This window comes from Petaurus breviceps, unplaced genomic scaffold (genome assembly GCF_028583685.1).
Source record: "Petaurus breviceps papuanus isolate PSGF00001 unplaced genomic scaffold, PetGlider_PUasm1.0 454, whole genome shotgun sequence".
Taxonomy (NCBI): Eukaryota; Metazoa; Chordata; class Mammalia; order Diprotodontia; family Petauridae; genus Petaurus; species Petaurus breviceps.
Window position 1 is genome coordinate 337,979 of NW_027186342.1, and position 8,590 is coordinate 346,568.

Genomic DNA, 8,590 nt, shown 5'->3' on the forward strand with positions numbered 1-8,590 from the left:
TTCTTCTTCTTCTTCTTCTTCTTCTTCTTCTTCTTCTTCTTCTTCTTTCTATTTTTGAAGGAGGTGAGGGGTGTAGGAGGGAGAGAATTTGGATCTGAAAAAAATTAATGAAAAAATACTTCATCATCAATGATCATATCCTGTAACTATAACAACAGAGGGATGATGGGAGAAAATTAAATCTTTCCCCTTACATTTGAATTAAAGTATAGATGATATACTTACCAAATTTATAGATGACACAAAGCTAAGAGAGAGAGCCAGCACAAGGACGTGATTCAAAAAGCTTCTGACAGGTTAGAATGTGGGCCAGATAGGGATAAATATAAAGGCAAATATTGGGGGCAGAACCAAGATGGCAGTATAGAAGCAGGAAAACTCCTTGCATTCCCTCCATAACTACCTCAAATACCTATTAAAAATTACTCTAAACAACTTGAGAGCTACAGAACCCACAAAGTGACAGAGAAAAACAAACCTCCCACCGAAGACAGCTCAGCAGGCAGACAGGAAGGGTCCATTGCAGCCCACTGGGAGCCGAGCCCAGCCCCATGTGAGCCCCCCAGTTTTAGCCCTAGGGCAGCTGGACCAGCTAAGCTAGAGGGAAGTTGGGAGAGTGGCTCACCAGCAGCAGTGCCAGTTTACAGAATTATCAACACATAAATGCCAAAGACAAAGTGAGGGTTCAGTGTAGACTTTGGGAACAGGGAGTCTGGGAGTGCAGTCCAGCCTCTGTCCCTGGAGGGAGAAATGGCTGAGGTGCAGTGGCCGTAACAGCTGCTGCTGCATGGTTGCTTCAGAGCTACTGGCCTGCAGATTGTAGGGGGACCAAGAAACCATTCTGAGAGGTAATTGCTCTTGCTTTAACCTGCTTGTATCTGGATTGCTGTCTAAGGTGAAGGTCTTGGGGTGTGTGACAAGGTGGTAGAGTGTGTGGAGGCTTCAGAGAGGGCACCCAATTAATACCTCCAACATCTGGGAAAACCCCAGAGATTTGGGACAAAGCTCTCCTCTCTGGAAGCAGAGTTCTACTGTGGCAAAAAGCTCAAAAGTCAAATAATTGAGTAGCAACATAAGCAAGCAAAGGAAGCAAAGCAATCCAACTTTGAATTCCTTTTTTGGGGACAAAAAGGATCAAAGAATAAAATGGCAGGAAGACAATGAAGTCAGAACTCCTGCACCAAAAGCTTCCAAGAAAAATATGGATTGGTTACAGGCCATAGCGGAGCTTAAGAAGAATTTTGAAAACCAAATGAGAGAAGTGGAGGAAAAATTGGGAAGGGAAATGAGAATGATGCAAGAAAATTATGAAAAGTGAGTCAACAACCTGACTGAAGAAAATAACACCTTAAAAATAGACTAACTCAAATGGCAAAAGAGGCTCAAAAAAACCAATGAGGAGAAGAATGACTTAAAAAGCCAAATTTGCCTGATGGATAAAGAATCTCAAAAGTACACTGAAGAGAATAATTCCTTCATAATTAGATTGAAGCAAATGGAAGCTAATGACTTTATGAGAAATCAAGATTCTGTTAAACAGATCCAAACAAATGAAAAAAATAGAAGGCAATGTGAAATATCTGATTGGAAAAACCACTGACCTGGAAAATAGATTCAGGAGAGATCATTTAAAAATTATTGGACTACCTGAAAGCCATGATCAAAAAAAAAAAACCTAGAAATCATCCTTCAAGAAATTCTCAAGGAAATATTGATATTTTAGATATTTTAGAACCAGAAGACAAAATAGAGGTTGAAAGAATCTACTGATCATCTCCTGATCCCAAAAAGAAAACTCCTAGGAATGTTATAGCCAGATTCTGGAATTCCCAGATGAAGGAGAAAATATTACAAGCAGCCAGGAAGAAACAATCTGAACATTGTGGAAACACAATCAGGATAACCCAGGACCTGGCAGCTTCTACATTGAGGGATCAAAGGGCTTGGAATATGATATTCCAGAGATCAAAGGAACTGGGATTAAAACCAAGAATCATGTACCCAGTAAAACTGAGTATCATGTTTCAGGGGAAAATGTGGTCATTCAGTGGAATAGAGGACTTTCAAGCATTTTTGATAAAAAAAAACCAGAGTTGAACAGAAAACTTGACATTCAGATACAAGAAGCAAGAGAAGCATGAGAAGGTAAACAGGGAAAAGAAATCATAAGGAGCTTATCAAAGTCAAACTATTTACATTCTTACATGGAAAAAATGATAATTGTAACTTATGAAACTTCCCTTCCCTTCCCTTCCTTTCCCTTCCCTTCCCTTCCCTTTCCCATAATATGTCAGCCAAAAAAGCTATACAATTTTAGGCTGCATTAGGAGAGACATAGTGTCTCATGACTCGGGAGGTGATGATAGGTAGGAAGAAGGACAGAGGGAGATAAAAAGAACCAGAGGTATCCATGTAGCTTCCTCTGGATAGTGATCTTCTCTGGGTCTGTCTTAGGTCTCAAACCCAAGGGCTAGTAGTGCATAATCATTTTCCCAGGGGAATGTAGCTATTTTCACAAACTGATCTGGGGGAATCTCCTCTTAGCTTAAAGATTCCTTATCACAACAATCTACATGTTTCTGAAACCCCACTTGGAGGCAGTCCTTCTTGGTCTCTGAATCTGTTTGGCTCTTTTCCTTTCCTGATTTTCTGTTCTAAAGCACTGATTATCTGAGTCTCTTCTGCTGCTTGGCCCCATGCCCTGGAAGACACACACACACATTCTGTCTGTCTGTCTGTCTGTCTGTCTATCTCTCTCTCTCTCTCTCTCTCTCTCTCTCTCTCTCTCTGTCTCTGTCTCCTTTCAGCTTTCACACACTCCAAGAAACAAGTGCAGCTGGTGCACAAAAAAGTGAACAAATTCCAGAATCATATACATGGTCCAAAACAGCTGTCTTTAAGTACATGAAAGAGAAACAAAAGAAATTAGGCCTGTTCTGCTTGTCCCCAGGGAGTAGAACTAGACACGATAAGCTGAAGACACAGAGACAGATTGATCTTAATAGAAGGAAACATTTCTTAACACTCAGAGTTGCCTAAAAGTGGCAGGGATTGTCTTAGGATATAGGGATCCTCTTCATCCCTGGAGTTCCTCAAATAGAGACTTGATGAGAACTTGTTGGATGGTGCTGAGAAGATAGATTCTTATCTAGTACATAGCCCCAGAGGTCTCTTCTATGATAAAAGAGTCAGATGATCAGAAGTGTGGATTTACTAGTCTATCCCAATCTATATCTAGCCAAATCCTTAAGCCATCCATGATTTCTCTCCATGGCCATAGGATGCTTGACTTTTACCTATTCTATTCCCCTTCCCTCATCCCCCACCAAGACAACAACAAAATCTAACAAACCAGAATGGTGTGGCAGTGCTGTGCAAAAGAAATAGTTACAGACTAGAGTTCTGGAAATCCACTCTAAGTCTTTCTCTAGCTAACTACATGCATGAACTTGGGCAAGTTATTAAAATTGTAAGTCATTAGACTATAAGCTTCTTGAGGGCAAGGACTGTCTTTTGCCCCTTTTTGTATCTCCAGTGCTTAGTATAGTGCCTGGCATATGGCAGACACTTAATAAATGTTTATTGATTTATTGAGAATGTAATCTTCTTGAGGGAAAAGACTGTTTTGGATTAACATAGTGCCTGGCATATAGTGTTTAATAAGTGCTGATTGGCTGATGGATTCAATCAACTGATTTTAGTTGCCTCATTTGTAAAATAAGATATTTGGACTAAATGAATTCTAAGGTCTCTTTAAGATCAAAGAATTTGTTGTTATTGCTTTTGTTTGTCCTTTGTTCTTGAAAAGGATCATGACATCATGGAGGTGATGCCATGACATGCAAATGAGTTGGATTTAAGTGGGGAGGATATGCAAAGTCACCAGCTTCATTCTCTCCTTTGGAGTCATCTGAGTCCAGTGGCCAGATATACATCAGGACAACTGGTCATGGCACCTGTAAGAATTTAGGAATTTCCTGAACACCTTCCTTCCCTCCCCACTCCCACCCACTGGTTTAGGATTCACCCAGTAAGGTATAATGTGCACAGCTCATTAGTCAGTCACATAGGTCCTTCTTAACCAGTGAGGAAGTTTGTTCAATGATTTGGCACTTTTGTGTTTTAACCACTCCTTCCTACTTAATTACTTTGTAAATCTCTTTCCTTTTTACCAAGCCCTCCTTCAGTGCTTGGGTTCTCAAAGGCTATGTCTGCAAAATGTGAACTCTAGATAGTTATCGCTTGCTGGAAAGGTTTTATATAGGACTTTGGTGTCAGTTCAAATATGCTTTATGAGGATCATAAACATGGAGAGTTTCATCACCAGTATGGTGTACACATGGTGAAGGGTTCTTGGCCATAGCGATCTATTTTAAAATATTACTTAAAAGCAAAATACAAAATGGCCTATCGTCTTATGCAATAACCTTTTGTTTCTTCAGTGATGGTGGCAGTATGATGGAAAAGGGTATTGGGGATGAGAAGAATCACAGAGCTTTTAGGCCATCTAATAAACTTGTCCTTAGTTGTTCCTCTAAATGTGAGCTTCTTTTCCAACAATCAGTGAATGGACATACTACCAGAAGAGCCGAATCATATCCATCTCAACATTCTCACCATAAATGTCAAAAGCAGGGAATGGAAGGATGCCTCATAGTACTCCTTGGAGAGGCAAAGGAAAGCAATGGGGTAGTTGGTTTTCACCATATACCCAAAGGAAAAAAGAAACATCTTTTTGTGGAAGATTTGGTTGCCTGATACTGCAATATTCATGATAAGTATTGGCAAAAAAACACTTGGAAATGATTGGTCGTGATCTGCTGCCAGTAACTTAAGCTATTCTCAGCGACACAAGGAAGCCAGACAGTTCTGACGGACTTTGGATGAAAGCGGCTGTCTATCTTCAGAGAACGAACTGGTAGGTCCTCAATGCAATCAAAGACACTTTTTCTTTACTTTATTTTTCTTGATTTTTTTCCTTGTCTGTGTTTTCTTTCACAGTATGAAATGGAAATATGTTTTGCATGACTACATATGCGCTTGCCTTCTCAATGGAGGGAGAGGAGAGGAAGGGAGAGAATTTGGAACTCAAAATTTGTTAAAAGAATGTTAGAATTGTTTTTATATGTAATTGGGGAAAAGAAAATATTAAATTATATTTTTAAATTAGTTACAATCTATGCACCAGTATCAGTTGCAGAAGAGGAAGAGGAAAAAGAATTCTATGTACTTGTCAAATTTCTAAAATGAAGTGAACTTTTGAACTAAGTGAACTTGATGAGCTAATACAAAGGTGGAAACAAATGAGATTAGTGAGAAATCCATTGGGAACCACGTAGTTAGATGGTTCAGTGACTTGGGCAGCAAGAAGGTCAAATCAGTCAATACTTAAAGAAATTAATTCAAACTATTCACTGGAAGGTCAAATACTGAAGCTGAAGCTAAAATATTTTGGCCACATACTGAGAAGACAGGATTCATTGGGAAAGACCCTGGTGTTGGGAAAGATTGAAAACAGAAGGAAAAGGGGATGGCAGAGGATGAGATGTATAGACAGTGTCATGGAAGCAATAAACATGAATTTGTACAGACCTTGGAAGATATTAGATAGTGTCAGGGAAACAACAAACATGTACTTGGATAGACTTCAAGAGATAGTGGAGGACAGAAGGGCCTGGTGTGCTATATGGTCCATTGGGTTATGAAGAGTCAGATAGACTGAACATTGGAAATTGTTCAGAGGAAGGAATAGTAGTGAGTCAAGTTTTGGAGACTTCTCAGAAACCTCTCGTGCTCTTAATATGTGAAAAGTTTTTTTTCTTTTCTGAGAAGACAATGAAAATGGTGAGATCCAAATAACATCACAAAAAATGAAACGGATAGTAGAATCATTATTAATGCAGGAGTCAATCTCAAATAAGCTATGTATAGTCAGCCCATAGGCTTGCTAGAGTAAAGATCAAAATTATTAGAAAGTCAAAAGAAAAAAAAGTAACAAAAGAGATATGACATGCAGTTGAAACATCTCAGTCCTGCCCTTTTTAAACAAGTTGTTTATAATTTAAAATATATAACAGATAGTAGAAATAACAGTGCTGATGTTAATGATTTTATTCTATTGAACTGATGTAAATAAACTATGTCAATTAATTTAATCTCAAAAGAGGATAAAAAAGTACCTTAGCTGTCAAATACTTTGCTTACTTGACAAATGTAAATAGATGACAGTTAAAGACGACATAACTTTGGAATATTAATTTGCTTGTAAAATCTTACTAAACCAGTCACAGAATAAAACAGAAAGAAGTGGAGGACAAAATTAGTTTAAAGTGAGCTTGATGAGAGACCCACCAAAGCCCAGAAACCCAGATGGAATTTAAGGGTAATAAATAGGGGAGGACAAAAAATGGGGGGGGGGATGGAAATGATCAGGAATTTTTAAAAAATAACAAACTTTTCTCACTATCGAGAGCAGTAGATGGATCACACTTGGAGTCTATCAACACAATCCTGAATATGTTTAGAGAGGAGACAGACATGGCACTAAAGAGAACAAGGATAGAGAAAACAGCTGAATTATATGAAGCAGCAGAATAGATCTGTGCTAGAGGCAACGCAACTGAGAGGACATTGAGGGACCAACTCACACGGTATCTGGAAGAAGGAAAACTACATAATGTGTAGAAAAAGCAATCTAGGACCTTTTTGCCCCTTTCTCCTGCCTCCTAAGGCAACCGCAAGAACACTGACAATTTCCTTCAGTGTGCCTGTTTCCCCACATAGATAGCATATGCATGAGAATCACCTCCACACAAAGGGCAGTATGGAAAAGGGAAAAGAGCCTGTCTTGGGGCCAGGGAGACCTGGATTCAAGCCCCGCTTCTGATATAGAGATTGTACAATCCTGGGTGAGTCACTTCTTGGCTCCCCAGAAATTCAATAAGACTGTCAGTTGGAGAAGAGGTACTGCTCTAGTTGGTCACATGTGAGGAAGCATTTGAGCTCCTCTAAAATGCCAAACTCCTTGGCTACTTCCTGTCAGGTCATGGTTCAATTCATTAAATTAGATAGATGGATGGATGGATGGATGGATGGATGGATGGATGGATGAATAGATGGAAGGATAGATGATGGACAGACAGACAGTACATGTATGTATGTGTGTGTATGTATGTATGCGTGGATAGAAGGATAGATGAATGGATGAACAGATGGATGGATGGGCAGATATACAGACGGACATATACAGATGGACAGAGATATACAGAAAACAGCTAGCTAGCTAGCTAGATAGATATCAACAGCCCTTGTGATATGGCCAATATTATTAGCACTGATGATGATTGGGAGAAAGGGCCAGTCTAGGGAAAGTGGAAGACACATCTAGCACCCAGATTAAGACGGGGGTGGGAGAGACAGTAATGGATGAGAAGAGGAACACTAATTATTTTTTCCTGGGAAAATCGCAAAACTTTGGTGTAACTTTGAGTATTCCTTAGTCAACAGAGAGAGACTAATAACGTGAAAAAATGAATTAAAAATCCTCCAGACTAGCAGAAAATGAGCCCCTTGAGGGCTCCTGAATGAGAGGGAAAGGAAATGTCTTCCATCTGTCATCTGCATCCCTTTTTGGATTCCTTGCTAGTTCTTACTTCAGATTCTCCCTATTTCTCCTAGTCAAAAACTAACAAGGGATGATTTTTATGTAGTGAAAGACTCCCCTTGCCCACTTGCACTCCCTTCTGTCCTCCTTATGCAGGGATCATACACCTCTTTGCTCTTATTATATACCTTACAGGACATGGTATTATCATGCTCCATTCACTCAGTGGGACTCACACACAATGCCTCCTCCCAACATCCCCAGGTTATTTGCATGGATAACCCTATTTCCTAAGACAGCTGGTGGCATGTCCTAATCTCCACAGCAATATTTACCATTTGATCTGCTCAGTTCTGTATGATGGTGTGGTATGGGAAGCCCATAGCTACAGCCTGACACTATTTGAGTGAGGTTCAGTCCAGAAGGCAGTATTTAATTGTATACTATGTAGGCTTGTCAGCATATTTGGAGTGTTGGACAGGGGGCGTGGGGGGGCTTGGGTAGGGGGGCTATGATGGAGTAGCATTATTTCTAGACTCAGTCTACAAAATTCTTTCCTTGCCAACCTTCATCAGGAAGCCAGATGTTTTTATGGGTCCAGGTATACACAACTTTCCATTATAGCCAACTGAAAAAGAGAAAAAGGATAGTCCTTATCTAGGGCTTTTAAATGTTGATTCAACTGGCTTTACAAAAGTGACATCTCCAGGTCAATGGAACTCCACAGCTGGAAGAAACTCCACATTGACCCTATTGGACCATGCTCTTGCCAACAGTGAGTTGGTTACTCCAATATTACTCCAGTGAGTCATTAGGTTCTTCTTTAAACTTATGCAGCCTACCAAGCTTGTTGGTGAAAACACACCTGTGGGAGAAGCCATCCCCTTTGGGGAGTGTAGTGGGGGTAATAATAGGGAAAGTGCAAAGCTCTCTTAGTAGCAAGGCTCCATCCTCAGTTCTCAGCTTCCTTCCTGACCCATTCTCTTC